The 22,896-nt window shown below is 44.0% G+C and overlaps 1 protein-coding gene across 3 annotated transcripts in view; it reads left to right on the plus strand.

Moving 5' to 3' along the window:
* Window positions 1-22,896, plus strand: part of AGBL4 (AGBL carboxypeptidase 4) — a 2,901,779-nt gene that overhangs the window by 2,241,431 nt on the left and 637,452 nt on the right. The window lies entirely within an intron of this gene.

Genomic DNA, 22,896 nt, shown 5'->3' on the forward strand with positions numbered 1-22,896 from the left:
AAGCTACACATTACATAGCACTAAGGGCCAAATCACATGTATGCATTGCAGGAGCAGGCGTGTAAACAAGCACGTTATTGCAACATGCTAAAATGCATCATTGAAGATGACAATTGCACACACCCCTCAGAGCATAATGATTCTGAAGCTAAACATTTTTTACCCTAATGCATTGCTTCCATTCACGGAAAAAATGTTTAGGCATCGGCTCACCCCCCTCCCCTTCTAATTGCCTGAGACCTCCATGTCTCAGTGGCTGTATCAGGGTACCAATGGCTCCTGCTGCCGACAATCAAACCCAATGACAAGGCAGCGGGGGTGAGTCCCGCTGTTTGTGTCAATGGAGTATGCTTCCCATGGGGGCAATGGACAGAGAGGAGGAGCCAGGAGTGTCAGCAGATGCCCCGAGAAGAGGAAGTTCAGGTCCCTCTGTGCAACAGAACTGGTAGTGATGTTTGGTACTTTTTTATTTTTCCTTTATATTCACTTTAAAGTGATTTTAACTTTTTTTTTTTATATAAAAATAGCAAACATTTTATACTTACCTGCTCTGTGCAGTGAATTTGCACAGAGCAGCCCTGATCCTCCTCTTCTTTGGTCCCTCTTTGGCGCTCCTGGCTCCTCCCTCCTGTTGAGTGACCCCACAGCACTGCAGCACCGTGTATCCATTCAGACATGGATCTGCGATTCAGCCTCGCCCCCTCTCTCTCCTGATTGGCTAACTGACTTCATGACCCTGTGAATCAGACGATTGGCTTCCAACCTAATACCTAATATTGCAGGGGTGAAGGAGGAAATTCCAAATTTTGAGTTGTCCCCAGGAAAGTAAAAGATTGGAAATCTCTGGGCCAACACTAGTTAAAGAGCTGGAAGAAGAAAGCGGAGGCCTGTAGTGAAGAACCAAAGAGCGGGACAAGACCCCCGAAGTTGGCAGAAGACATTGTACCCCATATTCACATAGGGTAGGGGGCCGCAATCTGGGGGCCCCCTTATTAAAGGGGGCTCCCGGATTCTGAAAAGCCCTCCGCCCGCAGACCCCGAAACCAGCGGCAGGGTTGTCAAGAAGAGGACCTTGTCACCAAAAACGGCTGCAATGCCTATGAAATTATGTTATCCATAGGCTTACTATGGGCATCTATTGTCTGCTGTCCCTCCTCTACAGTGAAGTCGATGCTGGGAGGCAAATGCCCCCCCACCCCCTTACATTACCAGTGTCCCCAAGCCATCAACAATACTCAGCACTTCAGTTCTGGAGAGGCATGTAAAGCCCTACATTACAGAAGGACGCGTAGTTAGAAATCTTTGTCTTGCAGAATTGCATGCGTCAAGATTAGGTGTTCCAACAGTGTGATATATACCACAACTGATTCAATAATGTAATGCATAATATAACTGCTTTGGTATTGCTTTGAGTCACTGACCTTTGCCATTCACATTAAATTGTGTAATAAGCACAAACCTCAGGTACAGACTTGACTCTAATAACTTTTCTCAGCATTCTAAAAGATGAGTGACTATTTATATATGCACAAGTCTGCCCATAGAAAATGATGTCTGTCCATGGTGCATGCATGGTATGGACATACATTATTCACTATGGCAAGGCCAGGTAATACCCAGATTGTCTCAGGAATAATAGAGCTTTGAGCATATACGCTGGTCTTTCTCAACTTTTTTACCCCTGAGGAACCCTTAAAATAATTTTCAGGTTTTCGGGGAATTAAAAGAGAATTATGTCTACAGCTCATGATACAGTAACGTGATTAATGCAGTAAAAGAACGTTTTAAATATAAGAACAAGTAATGTGGCATCCACTCTCACATTAGTGGTCAGTTTAGAAGTAGTGGAGAATTACCCCCTTTCATTGGTGACAAGTGAGGGTGGGAGATCAAGCCAACATTGCCCAAAGCTCAAGGAATCTCTAGCAACCTTAGGAGGAATCCTATTGTTCTATTGAACACTGGTTGAGAAACATTAGTGTAGGAGGTGGCAGTGCAGATGGCCACTATGCATCAGAGGTCCATACTGTTGATGTTGATGAAATGGGCAAGGAGTAATTGGATTTGGTGGTCTTAGGCTATCCAATAGATACGGATTGGCCCATATTTGTAAGGAAACATCCTTCTTTTAGGAAAGAAATCCCAGTTCTTTCTTTCTCAGTTGTCCCTTTTTTGGTTTGATGTTCAGACTTCTATAAAAAAATGTGCTATAACCACCAAATATCTTATTCTACAGCAAACCATTGATCCAACCTCTCAATTATTGCATTTGTTATTTTGAAAAGCCAGTATAAAGGAAAGTGGGGTTGAAAAAAAGTGCTTTTCAGTTGAACAAATTATTTTTTGTGCATTCATTCCTTATGGTCTGCAAACCTGTGGATGTGGCAGGGGTGTGACCTATGCATACAAAATGTCTACTAAAAGGTGTCCCTCTTTCTTAAAACAAGAATAGAAAGAAGGGACACCAGCCTAGTGCATTACCATAGGACTCTTTAATGATTAAAATAAATGCCAATATACTCACAAAAATAAGTAGTCAAGCGCATAAACCAATTCCCATCACACCACTGGATGCATGGCCATCTGAGAGGATGCAGCTTACGTGTTTCAAGGGCGATGTCCTTTTCCCCAGAGCTAACCAGAGCCCTTTTGGTGCTAACAACAAATAGAGGTATACCCAACCAGTTGGTTATACCTCTATTTATTGTTTGCAGCAAAGGGGCTCTGGTTTGCCTCTGCATCTGGTGGTGTGATGGAAATTGGTTTATGCATTTGACTGTTTATTTTTATGAGTACCGTATATACTCGAGTATAAGCCGAGATTTTCAGCCTCTTTTTTGAGGCTGAAAGTGCCCCCTCGGCTTATACTCGAGTCGCCGCTGTCTGACTGCTCGATCAGCGTATCGAGCAGACAGACGGCGGACATTAATTTTCAAAAGCCGCGCCTCCTTCTCCGCCTCCGCCTGTGATAGGCGGAACACTGAATTTCCCAGCAGTCAGTGTTCCGCCTATCACGGACATCCGCTCATTCTCATACTACGGACGAGTATGAGAGGATGTCTGTGATAGGCGGAACACAGGCTGCTGGGAAATTGAGTGTTCCGCCTATCACAGGCGGAGGCGGAATTTTGAATTGTAGAATGGCCGCCGAGAAGAGCGGCGATCCATCGGCACGGGACGGAGGAGGCACGGCACGGCACGGGACGGAGGAGACACGGGACGGAGGAGGCACGGCACGGGGGAGGCACGGCACGGGACGGAGGAGGCACGGCACGGGACGGAGGAGGCTCGGGACGACGGCGGCTCGGGACGGAGGCTTGGGACACAGGTAGGCTGGACACACACACAAGGCTGCACGGACACACACACACACACACACACACACACACACACACACACACACACACACACACACACACACACAGGGATGGATGGATGGATGGATGGATACACACACACACACACACACAGGGATGGATGGATGGATGGATGGATACACACACACACACACACACACACAGGGATGGATGGATGGATGGATGGATACACACACACACACACACACACACACACAGGGATGGATGGATGGATGGATGGATGGATACACACACACACACACACACACACACAGGGATGGATGGATGGATGGATACACACACAGGGATGGATGGATGGATGGACACACACACAGGGATGGATGGACGGACACACACACAGGGATGGACGGACACACAGGGATGGACAGCCATGTCTCACCCTCGGCTTATACACGAGTCAATAAGTTTTCCAGTTTTTTGGGGGTAAATTGGGGGCCTCGGCTTATACTCGGGTCGGCCTATACTCGAGTATATACGGTATATTGCCATTTATTTTAACAATTAAAGAGTCCTGTGGTAATGCACTAAGCTGGTGCACCTTCTTCCTGTGTCTGTTTTCTAGTACTGGTTTTCAATTATGTGAAGAGGGCAGCAAGGACAATTCAGTGTGTGAGGTGGAAGTCATCAGTATCGGCTATTGCCTATGTATATATTGACAAGGCTGGTGAAGAGCCTACTCTGAGCCTTATGTGGACTCATTTTTTGAGGACTTTGTACCTGTAGCACTGGCAAGAAGGTTTTTGTCCCTCTTCCTTAGGTCAGACAGTTAGGAGATATTGCATTCCCTCACATACTAGTGCTCTCTAAGTTGAAACCAAAATAAAAAATTGCAGCTTACCAATTATTATATTATTATATTTCATTGAGATGCAATTAGCGGACCTTCAGCTGTTGCTAAACTACAAGTCCCATCATGCCTCTGCCTCTAGCTGCCATGCTTGTGGCTATAAAACTCTAGCTATGCCTCATGGGAATTGTAGTGCTGCAACAGCTGGAGGTCCGCTAATTGCATATCCCTGTTATATTTGGTGGCTGCTTCAGTTTTGTTTTCTTAGGCTTTTTTCCATGGTGACCTGACTAACAACAGACCTCCTGTAAAACCAAACTCTGGATGAATGAGCACAGGGGGAACCTTTGGATAGTCTGGGGGGAGGGGAGTATTAGATTTATTAGAAGATTTAAATATGCTAACAGACACTTTATAAGCAGTTACTTTATTTTAAAGTGGTGGTAAACTCCATTCATGAAATCTGATCGAGGCACATTCTGAATATCTGTAGTGTTTACTTATCTCTCTCCAAAGCCCTAAGTGCCCTGTCTTTCTGCTGCTCCATTCCTCTGTTATCAGCATGATAACTTCTGACAAGTTATCTGACACATGAGTTAAAAGCAGCTGAAAATTTGTGTCAGGGAGGGAACTTAGAGGTAGATTAGTAGAGCGCTTGTCTAAGTTTCTTCATTCCTTTGCCTATGTCGATGGGGGAGGGGGGGGGGGGTGCCTTTCCTCCAATCAGCTCATACACAGTGTAAGCCCAGACTCCACATCCCCTGCTGAATGAGAAAGAAACATTTCTAACTTGATCTGCACTTTCTACAGAGTGTAGGAAGCTGAAGACAGCAGATATACATGTAAAACGTAGGGAGTTTTGTTTAATCTCTGTGTATCATCTGAGACTGTTTACTTGGGTATATTTAAGAGTTTACAACCATTTTAAGATAAAAGTTTTACATGAATAAATAATAGCTGATCATTGTAAGCACCAGTGGCGGACTGTCCATATGGGTTGCAGGGGCGCCGCCTCCTAATTCATGCATCCGGCCTCTAATCTACCTGTAGGGCACTGGATGCATGAATTGCAATGTTTTTTTTTTTTAAGCACATGATTATAGCCGGAAACTTTAAAAAAAGGGTGGACTCGGGGCTCAAGGCACTGCACCCTGTGTCCACCTAGTTGTGTGACAATAGTGAATTAATATTTGCTATTGTCTTCCTGATTCTCCTCCCGGCCAATCAGAAAGCAGCTCCTGAGACCCGATTGATGACTGGCCGGGAGGAGAAGCGATTGTATTAGCAAAAGGAGGAAGTGAAGGAGGAAGCCGCCATGAAGTCTGAGATGCAGGGAGGGTGAATCCGCAGAGGAGGAAGCTGCCGCTGAGAAGGAGGAGACACAGGAAGGAGCCGAAGCTGTGACTTAAATGGGGCCGACCGACTTCCCTGACTGACCAGGGGGGTGAAGGTATAAGTACGGGGCCGACCGATGGGGTGGGAGTGGCTTCGGGATGTCTTGTTTGCTCCCCCCCCCCCCCAAATATACAGCACCACCCACCACTGGTAAGCATCCCTGCTGGTGTTAATTGGTTTGTCTCATCTCTGTAACCAATATGTTCTGCTGAAGGGCTTGTTCTTTTGAAAAAAAAAAACAAAAAAAAAACAGGCTGGCCAGATCACCAGGTGGAAATAGAAGAAATAAAGCCTAAAAAATGAAAATGACTGCAGCCATCGGTTCCAGGAATTGGTAATCTGCAATTTAATTAGTGATTGCTTTTGGGTTTAATACCACGTGAAGTCCAGGCAACATTTCACCATGCACCTAGGATCAAAGCACTCTCCAGCTGAACAGAATATTTTAAGATTAATAGAGGTATTTGGAGGTAATACATGGTGCCTGTGCTTCAGGTATAACTGTGTAAATTACAGAAAGCCTTTATCTAGCATCCAGACAGTCTTGAGAACAGCCAATAGGTACATGTTCAGCCATGGGCGTCCGCAGGTAGGGGCAAGGGGGGTCAAGTGCCCCCCCCCTGGGATCAGGGATTGGATCTTAAATTCTGCACAGTTGCATCGCTATCGGGGTGCAGGCAGCCCACACCCGGGTGCCACCCACCAGTGGGGTGACACCATTAAGGTGCTGTCAAACCCCCATTAGTGTAGTTTGACTTCGGGCTCTTTTCCCTGCTCAGTCCAGCAGAGAACTTGGTGGCGCTTTGAAAGGCGAGCTGCGGGCTATCAGAGGTTTCTCCAGCTCACCCTTCCTTTCTCCTGTCAGGGAGAAGAGATGGTGACTCTCACCAGGTTCCCCGCCCTGCCCACTCCCTTCCTTCCCTATTGGCCATAACTGAGGGCCAATCAAAGGAGACTAGGAGAGGACAGCATCATGGGACATGTAGCCCCAAAGATTGGTGGGCCCATTTTCCACAGGGAGGAGGCTACAGCTTGATCAAGAGAGAGATTGAGAGACTGCACCCTTTAAATAAGCTGAGGAAGAGAGTGCTACAGGACAAAAAATAAGGAGTGTGCTAGACAGAAACCAGAGGGAGAGCCACGCTTCTCCGCGCCACTAGAGGGAGAGCCACGCTTCCCAGCGCCACTAGAGGGAGAGCCACGCTCCCCAGCGCCACCAAAGGGAGAGCCACGCTGCCCAGCGCCCCCAGAGGGAGAGCCACGCTACCCAGCACCACCAGAGGGAGAGCCATGCTGCCCATCGCTACTAGAGAGAGCCATGCTGCCCAGCACCACCAGAGAGAGAAAGACCAAGCCACTGCCAGGGTACAGACATGCTACACTACTGACCAGAGTCACCCTCGGGGAACCTAGAGTGACCGATCATCCAGCCGGAGGGATCACTGCTGTATTTTTGCTGGGTCTGGTAAGAGGGCCTGTTGGCTATTATCCATTACTTATCCTAGCGACTGTACTACATCTGCAGTCTCTGACCATGATAATGTGACAATGACATTGTTGAAAAGGGGTGGTGCATGGGTGACCCTAAAATTATGCCCCCCCCTTGAAAAAAGTTCTGCGGACGCCCATGTGTGCAGCGCAGCAAGGTTCACACTGTAGGGACTACAAGCAGAAGTGATGGGACTCCCTCTCCTTGGCTGCCATGAATAGTGCTAGGACATGTCTGCCAGATGCATTTAAATAGGCCTGCTTGGGCAGACCATGATCATCTTTGAGCCGACTAGGATTGACCCCAACATGTTGCCTGCAGCTTGCGAAAACTGGAGCACTGGCTATGGGGGGGGTTGGCTGTCAACACTATATGAAGGCAGCATGTTGTGAAAGTCCACTTTTTGCACTAGGTGTACATTTTCTGCTTAAAGCATGTCCAGGGCTGCCTGAGGCTGAAGTAGGATTTTCTGTAATTTGTTCAGTTATTTTTTTAAGGGGTCTTGTCACTCTGCTATGCATTATTTGCATCTAAACTGGCCATAGAGCAATACTTGTATATTTTCATTAAAATAACAGTTCTGCAGATAAATAAACTATTTACACAAATGTCGAAAGAAATGATAAAATTAGGACTTTTGTATAATTACTTGTTCTCCTATATGCATGTCACAGCTGAGAAAATTGGAAACATGATTAAAGCGTTTTTAAACCCAAACACAAAAATGTAATATATTGTAAATTACCAATTCTCAAATGTAGTGGCGGCATCTGTTTTCTATATTCGTTTTTTTCCTTTATTTTCACCTGTTGTGCTGGAAATAAGGCTATTATTTTTAAACTTCATTTAACAGACCAAGCTGTCCTGCAAAACTGTCACTTAGAGGGCTACGACAAACCATTTAATGGTGGACATACACGTGTCAATTTTATTATCCGATCAATGTGTGATTGACAAAACAATCAATACGATTGAATAACTTCACTTCTGATCAATTTAGATTCAATTTAGATTAGATTTGTTCAAATTGAGTTGATTGATCAGGGTGGAAAATTATTATTTGCACCAATCATCAGCACTCACTTTCATTGTTCACGAATGCGAATGTAGTGTAATTGCGCAGGTTATGAGATTACTTGGTGGAGAGTGGAGACATACAGGTTATCAGTGGTGGCCTATGGTATATTTTTGGGGGACAACGGCAATCCGTAGGTCCCCGCACTTATCCCATCTAGGTCCTCCAGGTAGCGGGTGGCATCTCCTTCCTCGGCTTTACAGTAGCGTGCCTTCCCCTGCGTCTCCTCCCTCCTCCTCCTAGGCGGCCAATAGGATCGGACAATCAGGAAATAGGTCTCACTCTCTCTTCTTGATTGGCTGGGAGGAAAATCAGTGTGACAATAGCAAATATACGTTCACTAACGTCACACCCTTTTTTGAAGCCTATTAGAACCTCTGGCTCTAATCACGTGCTTAAAAAAAAAACTCCCATTGGAATCCATGCATCCAGATTAGGGGACTGGATGCATGGATGAGGGGCGGTGCCCCTGCGACCCTAATGGACGGGCCACCACTGGATGTTGTTGATAACATGGGACTACAAGTTATGTTTGTATCTTAACTATAGATCAAAATCCAAAATTTCCATTGTTGTAAATTGATTGAATAGCTTGTCAACTATAGTCTAATTATTCCTAAAGGAAGAGATTGATCAGAAAATAAGTCAATCATTTACTGAAGCATGTATGGCCACCATAACACTGACAGGCGTGCTTACAATTGTCAGCTTTTATTCATTCATGTAAAACCTTTATCCCAAAAGAAAAAAGAAAACCATTACAGAAACTGCGGAAAAAGTGTTAGCTGGAGCTAGGCTTAAGGCGTAACTAAAGGCTGAATATAAAAAAAAACAGTGAACGCACAGACCTTTTATTGTAGAAGACCTTTTATTGCAGAAGTAACATGCAATGTCTCTTCTGCAAAAAGTACACTTACCTGCTTGTCTGCAGTAGTCTGAGCTACACTGAGCTGTGCAGGCACACACAGTCCAGTTTACATTACTGTTAGTGTGCTGGGATGACTGCTCTCGAGTGATGTCATCCCATGTTGGCCAGTTGAACCAACCGAAGACTGGCACCCAGAAGAGCCTGGGGAAAAGATGCCGGTGAGGAACCTCACAGGCATCGGACCAATAGAGCTAAGGCAGGTAAATGCCTTTAGTTCCGCTTTAAATTTTCAAGTATATAAAGTCTATCTAAGTCTACTAGTGTAACTTACACTATCCTCTCCCCAGATTGACAATGCTGCTGTCCAAAGGTGTCTCCATTGCTCCTCTATCCATAGTGGAGGCAGCCTAAGACAGTTAGTGTGTTACTGGCAGGATCACCTGAGGAAAATAAAAGAAAACACCTAAAAAAGAAAACGAGGGTAACCACAAAATCCTTTTAAAGCCCTTTAACCCCCCCCCCCCCCAAAAAAAAGAAAACCTGTATAATATTGCAGCTTTTCAATCCTAAAATATGCAATATAATACAGGTTTTCTTTTTTTTTTTGGGGAGGCGGAGGGTTAAAGGGTTTTAAAAGGGTTTTGTTCTTATATCCTGGTAATCTACAAAATTATTACATTTCCAAATGTTTGGCTAATATTGGCTTATATGGTATATCACTATCCATGGTGCTGAAACCAGTTGTGAGCCAAAGACATTAGAGTGGATGTAAACCCGACTCAACCCGATTCAAAGCTTGAGCTGGGCACATCTATCTGCAGTGTTTTCTTATCTCTCTTCAAAGCACTATGTCCTGTGGCTGTGTCCTGCTCTGTTCTTCTGTTATCAGCATTATAACTTCTGACAAGTTCTCTGTCACAGATGATAAAAGCAGCTATAATTAGATTAGCACTGAGCTAAACAATTCAACTACCTATGATGAGATGGGGTGTGTGCCTTTCCTCCAATCAGCTGTCTTGGCTGTATGCCCAGGCTTCATTGTAGTGTTAACCAGGAAGTGCACCTTCTAAACCATATTTAAAGCTTAATACAGCAGATATACATGTAAAACTTAGGTAGGGAGATTTGTTTCATCTCTGTGTATCATCTGAGGCTGTTCACTTCACTGGGTATATGGAAGGGTTTACATCCACTTTAAGGAGTTCAAGATTCCTGGAGCACAGGTTGTACAAACGTATGTATACTAGTAATTTCATTTTTCAATAATGCTATTTCTGTAAATTGATATATGATTGGCTGTCATGGGTTACTGCACTTTGGCCACCATCACCTTTTTACTTCTCTAGGCTAATGTCACACTGGTGATTCTGCCGCTGGTGACACCAAGCTACAGTATCCACATTATGTGCTTTAAAAACGCTTTCACATTGCCAGTGCAGGGTTGTCGGCGGTAAAGCGCCGCTGGTTTTAGCAGCACTTTACCATTGTTTTTGCACCGCTCTTATGCCCCATACACACGGTCGGATTTTCCGACGGAAAATGTGTGATCGGATCATGTTGTCGGAAAATCCGACCGTGTGTGGGCTCCATCGGACTTTTTCCGTCGGATTTTCCGACACACAAAGTTTGAGAGCAGGATCTAAAATTTTCCAACAACAAAATCCGATCGCATAAATTCCGATCGCGTGTAGACAATTTCGACAGACAAAGTGCCACGTATTTTGTGTTCGGAATGTCCTACTGTGTGTATGGGGCATTAGGGTGCTAGTGGGCGCTTTTAACCGCGCTAGCGGGCAAATAAAGGGTTAAAAGCGCCCGATTTACAGGCACTAGCTTTAGCGCTAAAGCGCCTGAAAAATGCCTCCAGTGTGAAAGGGGTCTTAAAGCTGCATAATCTTACTAACTAATGAGGAACAGAAATGCAACAATATCTCACAGGTCTGGCCAGCCATCGGAGAAGGTAAGTAGTTTCATAGCAATCCTGACTTGTTATTGTTAACAGCAGATAGAGCACTTGCTTGACAGGTAAAAAAACACTAAATGTTATAGCTGAAAATGATACAAGACTTAAGTCCCGCTAAAAAAAACTTTTTTGTATGGAGTTGAGAAAATTTACTTTTAATCTTTTAATATCATTAACAAATGATAGTTTTTTTTCTCTAAAATTTCTGAATAGGAAGTCAGTTAAGTGTTTGAGACGGTTGGTTCCCCACTATATAAGCATTATTTTAAATACTTGTATTCTTTTACTAAGATATGTATACATTCTATTAACATTTCTTTGTAAAAATTCAATTTATTTATGTTATCTCTGTAAACGCTCCCGTGCCTATAAAGAAATTGAGACATTTCCCTTTTATGTGACACGCTCAGCACCTAAGTTTATATATAATATATACTCCTCTAAAACTGCCATCTGTTACCAAAGTAACCTCTTCACCCAATGGCTCTCTGTATGGTGTTGTTAAGGTTGCGGTGACAACACCCTATTGGTAAGAGGCTAAAGCCCCATACACACTATCAGATTTTCTGCTGATTTTTTCCTTAAGATTTACTAAAACCATATAATATGAGGTCAATCCTTAGGAGTTTCAATTTGTATGCAATCACTGAGGCCCTTGCACTACATGGTTTTGGTTTTGTTATGGTTTTGGTCAATCTGAAGACAAAAATCTGCAGAAAATCTGATAGTGTGTATGGGGCTTAAGGAGTACCCTCCAATTTCGTAGTGGACTTTTTTCGTACCCGTCTTCTTTTTTTTTTTTATTGTATGCAAATTGTAGAATCTCTGAGCAACCCACCACAATTCATCTTTCACTGATCCAACCATAGTAAACCAAATGATATGGCCATTGACTGCCGCTGATGACATCATTCTGCTCCTTTACTGATTAAACTCAATGGAAGCTAAACGTTAACTCATCCTATAGAATTGTAATTTTACATAGTTACATAGTTTCATAGTAGGTGAGGTTGAAAAAAAACACAAATCCATCAAGTCCAACCTATGTGTGTGATTATATGTCAGTATTACATTGTATATCCCTGTCTGTTGTGCTTGTTCAGGTGCTTATATAATAGTTTCTTGAAACTATCAATGCTCCCCTCTGAAACTACCGCCTGTGGAAGGGAATTCTACGTCCTTGCCACTCTTACAGCAAGGTGTCATTCCTCTGCTGGCATTGCCTGAAAGTGGAAGGCCCCTTTTACACATTTTCTGGGAATGCCTGGTACTTACTATCTTTTGGTTAGAAGTTAAGGCTGAGACCACCACCTGTGGAAAGGAATTCTACGTCCTTGCCGCACTTACAGTAAAGAACCATCTACGTAGTTTAAGGTTAAACCTCTTTTCTTCTAATTTTAATGAGTGGCCATGAGTCTTGTTAAACTCCCTTTTGCAAAAAAGTTTTATCCCTATTGTGGGGTCACCAGTACGGTATTAGTATATTGAAATCATATCCCCTCTCAAGCGTCTCTTCTCCAGAGAGAATAAGTTCAGTCCTCCCAACCTTTCCTCATAACTAATATTATCCAGACCCTTTATTAGATTTGTAGCCCTTCTTTGTACTTGCTCCATTTCTAATACATCCTTCCTGAGGACCGGTGCCCAGAACTGGACAGCATACTCCAGGTGCGGCCGGACCAGAGTCTTGTAGAGCGGGAGAATTATTGTTTTATCTCTGGAGTTGATCCCCTTTTTAATGCATGAAAATATTCTGTTTGCTTTGTTAGCAGCAGCTTGGCATTGCATGCCATTGCTGAGCCTGTCAATTACAAGGACCCCCAGGTCCTTTTCCATCCTACATTCCCCCAGAGGTTCTCCCGCCAGTGTATAGATTGCATTCCTATTTCTGCCACCCAAATGCATAATTTTACATTTTTCTACATTGAACCTCATTTGCCATGTAGCTGTCCACCCCATTAATTTGTTCAGATCTTTTTGCAAGGTTTCCACATCCTGCGGAAAAGTTGTTGCCCTGCTTACAGCTTCATTTTAGTTTTTGTTCATTTCTTTTACTCTATAAGGCTTTGCCTCCACTCACTTTTCATTCATGTCACTTGCACTTGACACTCGCATACACATTGCTCAACTTACAAGCCAATCTGATTATTCATTCCACTTACAAGTCATTCACACTTTCATCACTCCACTCATATATAACTGTCTTCTTCACATACACATCCATCACCCACCCTCTCACACATCATCTATCACTTTACTCATCAATCTTTCCAAGCATAGATTAATCTTTCTCTGGCCACTCACTCATTCTTCTTCAATGGAATTCAATCTGTTATGAAAAGTCAGTTTAACCCTCAAGTGGTTCCAGGGCCAGTAGAGACGTTAGGATCCTATGACCCAAGAAATATCTATTTGGATACAGTCAGAACTCCACAAAGCATTACCAAGTACAGACAAGAGTTACAGAGCACAATATGGACAATTTTTGCTCATGATATTTGTTATTGAACCGGCCCACACATTATATACCAAATCAACAAAAATTAGACCATATCAAATATCGTTGCAGGACTTTTTCAGGTGTTGCAATGATGTACAGAGAAAGTCATTAAAAAGAGTTAATACCACCTATAGCAGTGATGGCGAACCTTGGCACCCCAGATGTTTTGGAACTACATTTCCCATGATGCTCATACACTCTGCAGTATAGGTGAGCATCATGGAAAATGTAGTTCCAAAACATCTGGGGTGCCAAGGTTCGCCATCACTGACCTATAGACTCTGGTAACCCCACCAATACATCACATGATGGTATTGACGAATGCAGGCTTCGGATGTAGTCAGGTTACTCTCTACATGTTTCTCAGACCATAGGCATTTGCTTCATAAAGGTATGCTTCATAAACATATGCTTCATAAAAGTATGTTTGATTTAAAGTGATAGATTAAAAAAAAAAATCAAAAACAAACATGTTATACTTACCTGCCCTGTGCAATGGTTTTGCACAGAGCAGCCCCGATCTTCCTCTTCTAGGGTCTCCCCACTGGCTCTCCTGGCCCTTCCCTCCTGTCGAGTGCCCCCATAGTAAGCAGCTTGCAGGCTCACTCCTGAGCCGCTTCTCTAAGTATCTATTCACACATGGAGCGTGACTTGGCCCCACCCCCACACTCTCCTCATGGGCTCACTGGCTGTGATTTACAGTAGCAGGAGCCAATAGCATCTACTGCTGTCTCAGTCAATGAAGAGGAAGAGACCCGGGGGAACCGCTGCTCTTGTGCACTTTGCTGGATTGAGATAGGGCTTGCAGGCACACAGGAGGTTTTTTACCTTCATGCATGAAGATAAAACACCTTGAGCCTGTACAACCACTTTAAACTTAAAGTGATTGTAAATTCTCGTTTTTTCTTTTTTAAATAAAAAATGTTACACTTACCTCTTATGTGGGGTGGTTTTGCACAGAGCAGCCTGGATCCTCCTTTTCTCGGGTCCCTGTTGCTGGCCCCTCCCTCCTGTCAAGTGCCCCCACAGCAAGCAGCGTGCTATGGGGGCAGCGGAGCTGAGCTGCAGCTCCGTGTGCCCATTCAGACACAGAGCTGCCGTTCGGCCCACCCCCTCTCTATCCTGATTGGCTAACTGACTTTGATTGACAGCCGTGGGAGGCAATTTTGCCACTGTTGTGTCTCAGCCAATAAGGATGGAGAGTCACGGATGGCCCGAGGAACATCGCTAATTTTAGCAGTGCTTTACCGTCATTTTAGCAGCGCTTTTCAGCTGCTAGCGGGGCGATTTTAACCCCCCTAGCGGGCGGATATAGGGTTGAAAGCACCCAAAAGTGCCAGGTAGCAAGCTGTCCATTGCCTAATCAGAAGTCACCACCCATACAGAGGGGGAGATGTAGAGGAGCCACTCCCAAAGAGAAGCAATTCCCATTGAAGGACTTTGTGCTTATCTTTTGTCCCAATGGCATGACGGGAAGTGAAGAGAAATCTCCCCAGCAGTGACAGTGAACATATAGTTCTAGTATATAATCCTTCCCTATGTTATCCAAAGAAAAACATTTGGTCTGGCAGTGAGCTTTAAAGTAAACCTGTCAAACATCAGCATTCAAACTGAACACCTGATGAAAAAATGCACAAGCAGTACAAACCTTCAATAGAAATGATCAGTGTATATCACTAGACCATGTTGCTGTTGAGCTTATCTAGAAAATCTTATTTTTTCAGCATATTCCCAGGTTATGGTTGCCATCTGTCCAGGATACACCCTGACAGTCTGGGGTTTGAATCATGTGTCTGGGCTTTAGCCCACCCGAAGCCCGGACACATTAGGTTCCCAGGATTCCTGGTTATCACAGGCAGTAGTATGGTGCTTGATAACTCACAGAAACACATAATAAAACTGCAGGGGGGGCCTGTGCCTGTCTGTATATGTCAGCCCCCCCCCCCCAGCACCCTCTCTACCTCCTCAGCTTTAGCTGTGTGTCAGCCTTATGTATGCTAGGGCTGGACTCGCTGCCTATGCCAGCCTTGCTCTCCCCCTGCCCTCTGCAGCATTATTGCACATGAGTGAAATCGGCAACAGTCCGTAATAGCGCCGCTCACACTCTCCTGGAGGACTCCTGCACTATATACACTATATTGTACATTACACATTCTTGCACTATATACACTACATGCAAGATGGCTCTGCTGTGCAGGATCACATACCTAGTACATGATCCTGAATTTCCGGGTTGGGGGCATGCATGTGCCCCGCCGGTGACCCGCTCCTGCTGTGATTATACACAGCGGGAGCTGATCTGCGGGTACTACAGACTCAATGTCCGCCAATCATTAAGCAGAGAGCCAGAACGGGGCAGCTCACCATTCTGTCAATAGGGAAGGCATTGATGCTGTGTTCATGCAAAGCAGGAACATGGATCAATGCCTTCCCCTAGTAAAATCACCTCCCATAGTACACAAACACTGGCTAGGCACACAGTTAACCCTTTGATCGTCCCTGATGTTAACCACTTCCCAGCCAGTGTCATTAGTAGAGTGACAGTTCAAGTGTCAGTTTGTGTCCTATTTGTCTGCTTCAATATCGCATTCCCGCTATAGGTCACTGATCGTCACCATTACTAGTAAAAAATAAATAAATACAAATGCCATAAATATATCCCATAGTTTGTAGACGCTATAACTTTTGCACAAATCAATCAATATACACTTATTGGGATTTTTTTACCAACAAAAAAACGTAGTAGAATACATTTTGGCCTAAATTGATGAAGACATTTTTTTTAACATTTTTTTTATTGGTTATTTTTTAGTGCAGAAAGTAAAAAAAATTTTTTTTTTTTTTTTAATTGTCTGTTTTTTTTTTGTTTATAGCGCAAGAAATCAAAATCACAGAGGTGAACAAATACCACCAAAAGAAAGCTCTATTTGTGGGAAAATAAGGACATCAATTTTATTTGATGTGCAATTGTCAGTAACGCAGTGTCCGTTTGCAAAAAATGGCCTGGTCATGAAGGGGGGTAAATCTTACAGAGGTCAAGTAGTAAACCAAAGTGTTCATTGTCTCCACAGTGGCTAGTTGCTAAACAGTCCCTAATTCAATTATTTTAATGAAGTTCTTTAGCACTTTACATTCAGCTCAGACAAAGCTCTCTGACTATTTTCAGTGTACGCAAAATCATATGTAAGGGAAGAGATACTTTTTTTTTTTTTTTTTTTTAGATGATTGTGCTGAGGCTTATACATGTCTGTGAGACTCACACAGTACACACGACCGGACTTTTCGACAGACTAGGTCAGACGGTCTTCCCGACGGACTTTTGGCGGAGGTCCGACGGACTTTCTGAATGAAACAGACTTGGCCACACACAACCGGACTAAGTCAGTTCGAAAGTCCATTAATTTTGAACGTGATAATGTAAACGGGACTAAACAAGGAAGTTCAATAGCCAGTAGCCAATAGCTGCCCTTGTGTCGTATTTGGTCCGTCGGACCAGCACACAGACTTGAGTCCGTCGGATAGATTTGAAACATGTTTTATTTCTAGGCCTGTCTGACTTTTGGGAAAAAAAAGTCCACTGGAGTCCACACACGATCAACTTGTCTCCCGGATTCCGGTCCGCCGGACAAAGTCTGCCGGAAAGTCCGAACGTGTGTACACGGCATTACTTGTGGCACAGCGATCTAAGCATATTTTATAGGTACAAGAATGCTTTTGATTTATTAAACCATGCCCCTTTAAGCCCCTCCCACTGTTAACACAATTTGGTCACACCCACTGTCTGATGCAGCACGCTAAGCGTGCCACATTACTAATCTTCTGGGGCACCAAAAGGTGTCCCAGGCCTTTTACAATCCTATAGTGTATACTACAAAAAAATTGCAATGCATTACTAAAATGTTCACATTTGGCTTGAAGAAAAGGTGGCAACCCTAGTCCAATTTTTTTTTTTTTTGGGGGGGGGGGGGGGGTGGCAAACAACCACCTTCCCCTGGGCGAACGGCGCCGGCACTACCCCCCCACCTCCCCGGGGGCTTCTGTGTCCACTCCTCTAGCACAGTGGACCCCATCTCGGTGGTGGGTGGCAGGCGACGGGCAGCGGCTTCGGTGTCCTCTCCTCCAGCATGGCGGCTTCCAACGTGCATTTCCTCTCTCCTCCTCCTAAAGGGCCAATAGGATCGCCTGACGTCTTGGCCAATCGGGAAACAGATCTCACGACCCAATTCCTGAGGAGATTTAGTGTGAAAATAGCAAATATTCATTCGCTATTGTCACACAACTGTGTGGGATCAGGGAGCAGTGCTCTGCGCCCCGAGCCCACCCTTTTTTGAAGCCTATTAGAGTCTCTGGCTCTAATCACATGCTTCAAACCCCCCCCCCCCCCCCCATTGGAATCCATAGTCCGGTGCCCTGTATGAAGATCATAGGGGATGGGGAGGGGGCAGTGCCCATGCGTCCCTAATGGCTGGGCTGACACTGGTCCAGGTTGACTGCACCATTTGCACCTCACTCCTTGCTGTTGGGTTAGTGAAGCAATATCACATCGCAATAAAGGACTAATAGGGAGACTCGGCGGATAAAAATGGGTAGTGCCTAATTCAACTTGTACTAAGTGAAGACCATCTGGCTATATCTCTGGATATATTGATCATATTGGCAGTGTTTTGATGAAGGTTAACTGTGCTTATGCAGTATTACACGTTCTCAGAATAGCCAACGTCTGAGACTTGTACTTTTAACAACAGCGTGCAGACTATCAAATTATGTGTCAAATCTTCATTGCAATGATCTACTTTTTTGCCAGGATTAGTGTTTGCGATAAATTATCTTCTGCATTTTGATACAGTGATGCAATTTTATGAGTCATGCTGGGACTTATAACTCTACGCAGTGCTGGGATTTTTAATCATGCCAAGGTGATTTATGTGCAGCGAGTTTGAAACTGCTGGTGTTAGTGGTTCCATAGATTGCGATGTGATTTAGTTGCAGTAATGTTACTTTGTGGGGAAAAAAGAGGAACATTGGGCAGAGAAGGGAACAAAACTCAATGTACGGTATACTATACAAAATAAAAGTAGAACAAATCTATTGAACTGATGGAGACACCTCCACTCTATACCTATGTCTACAAGTATTATGTACAGTATGTAGCTGTCTCAATGACAACGGCAATCTTTTTTTTTTTAGCATATTCTGGTGTATTTTTTAGTATATTGCAAAATACAGTATCTCACAAAAGTGAGTACACCCCTCACATTTTTGTAAATATTTAATTATATATTACAAAAGTGAGTACACCCCAAAGTGAAAATGTCCAAATTGGGCCCAATTAGCCATTTTCCCTCTCCGGTGTAACTAGTTAGTGTTACAAGGTCTCAGGAATGAATGGGGAGCAGGTGTGTTAAATTTGGTGTTATCGCTCTCACTCTCTTATACTGGTCACTGGAAGTTCAGCATGGCACCTCATGGTAAAGTACTCCCTGAGGATCTGAAAAAAAGAATTGTTGCTCTACATAAAGATGACATAGGCTATAAGAAGAGTGGCAAGACCCTGAAACTGAGCTGCAGCATGGTGGCCAAGACCATATAGCATTTTAACAGGACAGGTTCCACTCAGAATAGGACTTGCCATGGTCGACCAAAGAAGTTGAGTGCACGTGCTCAGCGTCATATCAGCCATTAATGTCTTAACTGCTAGCAGCAAAAGTGAGTACACCCCTAGGTGAAAATGTCCAAATTGGGCCCAAAGTGTCAATATTTTGTGTGGCCACCATTATTTTCCAGCACTGCCTTAACACTCTTGGGCATGGATTTCACCAGAGCTTCACAGGTTGCCATTGGAGTCCTCTTCCACTCCTCCATGACGACATCACGGAGCTGTTAGAGACCTTGCGTTCCTCCACCTTCAGTTTGAGGATGCCCCACAGATGCTCAATAGGGTTTAGGTCTGGAGACATGCTTGGGCAGTCCATCACCTTTACCCTCAGCTTCTTTAGCAAGGCAGTGGTCATCTTGGAGGTGTGTTTAGGGACGTTATCATGTTGGAATACTGCCCTGTGGCCCAGTCCCTGAGGGGAGAGGATCATGCTCTGCTTTAGTATGTCACAGTACATGTTGGCATTCATGGTTCCCTCAATGAACTGTAGTTCCCCAGTGCCGGCAGCACTCATGCAGCCCCAGACCATGACACTCCCACCACCATAACTGTAGCCAAGACACACTTGTCTTTTTACTCCTCACCTGGTTTCCGCCATACATGCTTGACACCATATGAACCATATTTTATCTTGGTCTCATCAGATAATTTTTCCTTCAGGTTTACTAAAACCATGTAGTGCAAGGGCCTGCCTGATTGCATATACATTGAAACTCCTACGGTTTGACCTCATATTATATGGTTTTGCTAAATCTGAAGGAAAATCTCAGCAGAAAAACTGATAGTGTGTATGGGGCTTAAGTCTGCTTGTTTTCAGCAAACTATTTGCGGGGTTTCTTGTGCATCATCTTTAGAAGGGCTTCCTTCTGGTACGACAGCATTGCAGACCAATTTGATGCAGTATACGGCGTATGGTCTGAGCACTGACAGGCTGACCCCCCCCCCCACCTCTGCAGCAATGCTGGCTGCACTCATACGTCTATTTCCCAAAGACAACCTCTGGATATGGCAAGGCCTGTTCTGAGTGGAACCTGTCCTGTTAAACTGCTGTATGGTCTTGGCCACCATGCTGCAGCTCCGTTTCAGGGTCTTGGCAATCTTCTTATAACTTAGGCCATCTTTATATAGAGCAACAATTATTTTTTTCAGATACTCATAGAGTTCTTTGCCATGAGGTGCCAATTCGCAATAGCAGGAGATTGTGATCGACTGTCTATTAAACCGGCTCACATATCTCCGATGCTGCTCCATGCGAATTTGCACAGGAGCCCTGTGTGTCTTTTTGCCCATTTCAGGTCCGAATTCAGCCCAAAATTCAGGCTGAAATAGGACCCGAAACAGTGAACCAGGACACACAGGACCCCTCCTGGGGACCTGAGAGAATGAAAGCGATAACACCAAATTTAACACACTTGCTCCTTATTCACACCTGAAACCTTGTAACACTAACGAGTCACATGACACCAGGGAGGGAAAATGGCTAATTGGGCCCAATTTGGACATTTTCACTTAGGGGGTGTACTCACTTTTGTTGCCAGTGGTTTAGACATTAATGACTGTGTGTTGAGTTTTTTTGAGGGGACAGAAAATTTACACTGTTATATAAGCTGTACACTCACTACTTTACATTGTAGCAAAGTGTTATTTCTTCAGTGTTGTCACATGAAAAGATATAATGAAATATTTACAAAAATGTGGGGGTGTACTTACTTTTGTGAGATAATGTACACTATTTTGTCAAAAGTATTGGGACACCTGCCTTTACACGCACATGAATTTTAATAACATCCCAGTCTTAGTCTGTAGGGTTCAAAATTGAGTTGTCCCACCCTTCGCAGCTATAACAGCTTCAACTCTTCTGGGAAGGCTGTCCACAAGGTTTAGGAGTGTGTCTATGGGAATGTTTGACCAAAAGCACATTTGTGAGGTCAGTCACTGATGTGGACAAGAAGGCCTGGCATGCAGTCTCAGTTCCAATTCATCCCAAAGGTGTTTTATCAGGTTGAGAGCAGGCCAGTCAAGTTCCTCCACCCCAAACTCGCTCATCCATGTCTTTATGGACCTTGCTTTGTACACTGGTCCAAACAATTTGGTAGAGGGGGGATTATGGACTGGATGGACTGGTGTCTTTATTCAACCTATGTACTATGTAACTATGTAACTCTGCTTGAATGCTTTCGTCATATGCTGCTTCATCCCAGTCTGAATATAGATATCAGATATTTTATGCTCCCAACTTTGTGGGAACAGATTAGGGATGTCCTTCCTGTTCCAATATGACTGCACACCAGTGCACAAAGCAAGGTCCATAAAGACATGGATAAGCGAGTTTGGGGTGGAGGAACTTGACTGGCCTGCACAGAATCCTGACCTTAACCTGATAGAACATCTTTTGGGATGAATCAGAGGGGAGACTGAGAGCCAGGCCTTCTCGTCCAACATCAGTGCCTGACTTCACAAATGCGCTTCTGGAAAAATGGTCTAACATTCCCATAGACACACTCCTAAACCTTGTGGACAGCCTTCCCAGAAGAGTTGAAGCTGTTACAGCTGGAAAGGGTGGGCCAACTCAATATTGAACCCTACAGACTAATGCTGCATACGCACGATCAGAATTTTTGTCGGAAAAACCTCTGATGGTTTTCCTGACGGAACTCCGGCGGGATTCTGCTCAAGCTGCCTTGCATACACACGATCATACCAAATTCCGACCGCCAAGAAGGTGGTGACGTACAACACGTATGACGGGACTAGAAAAAGGAAGTTCAATAGCCAGTAGCCAATAGCTTCCTCCTCATAGTTGAATCTGAGCATGCGTGAGTTTTTACGTGTCGGAATTGCATACACACAAACGCATTTTCGGATAGGAAGTTTTTCCGACCGAAAAAAATTGAGAACATGCTCTCAATCTTTTGCCAGCAAAAGTCCGGTGGAGCATACACACATTCTGACCAAAAGCTCTCATCGGTCTTTTGCTGGCCGAATTTCTGATCGTGTGTACGCGGCATAAGACTTGGAATCCATTAAAGTTCATGTGGGTGTAAAGGCAGGTGTCCCAATACTTTTGGTAATATAGTATACAATGAAAAAAAGAAAAAAAAGTAAAAAAGTAAAAACAAATATTTTCTTAACTAAACAAAATGGCGATTGGTTATTATAGTGAAATATCTACTAACACTTTCACTTGCATTAAGACTCGCTTGCAGGGATTTTTACAGAGTGTTTTATAAATCTTGCTGAGTACAGTGACAAGCATGCACATGCTGTCTTATTAATCTGTAGTTTAGAGTTCCCATGGTGATATCAATCCACTAGTCATAGGGCTTTATGAATATAAGAGCCCCATTTACCAACAATAGAGCCCGTTAAGGTTGAAATGGTACAACGGCAGAAGCAGGGCACCTTCTAATGCCTGTTCTCTGAAAGGCGCTGTCATTTGAAATGAATATAAAATGCAATTTATTGTCTCCCCAATGGGCCTAAATCCTTGTGTTCCTCATGACCAACAACATAACTGTTTTGTGTTGTTCTACAATATCCCACTTGGGAAAAACATGCCAATAAACTAGGATATCAGGCATATAAAGTGTTTGCTATAAGCCTCCAGTGGCTTCAGCGCAGTCTTCAAAACGCGTAGCTGGAGGATCCCAAAACTGTATTTCAACTCATCTGTATAGGAGCCGCTCACACTGTAACAGGCTTAAAATAAAACACAACAAACAAACAAAGTAAAAGCGGAGCAGTTGGCTGGAGCAGCCACTCAAATTCTTGTTTTATTTCAAAACA

Source organism: Lithobates pipiens, unplaced genomic scaffold (assembly GCF_037356315.1).
Source record: "Lithobates pipiens isolate NorthernLeopardFrog02 unplaced genomic scaffold, aLitPip1_a1.2 Scaffold_23, whole genome shotgun sequence".
Lineage (NCBI taxonomy): Eukaryota > Metazoa > Chordata > Amphibia > Anura > Ranidae > Lithobates > Lithobates pipiens.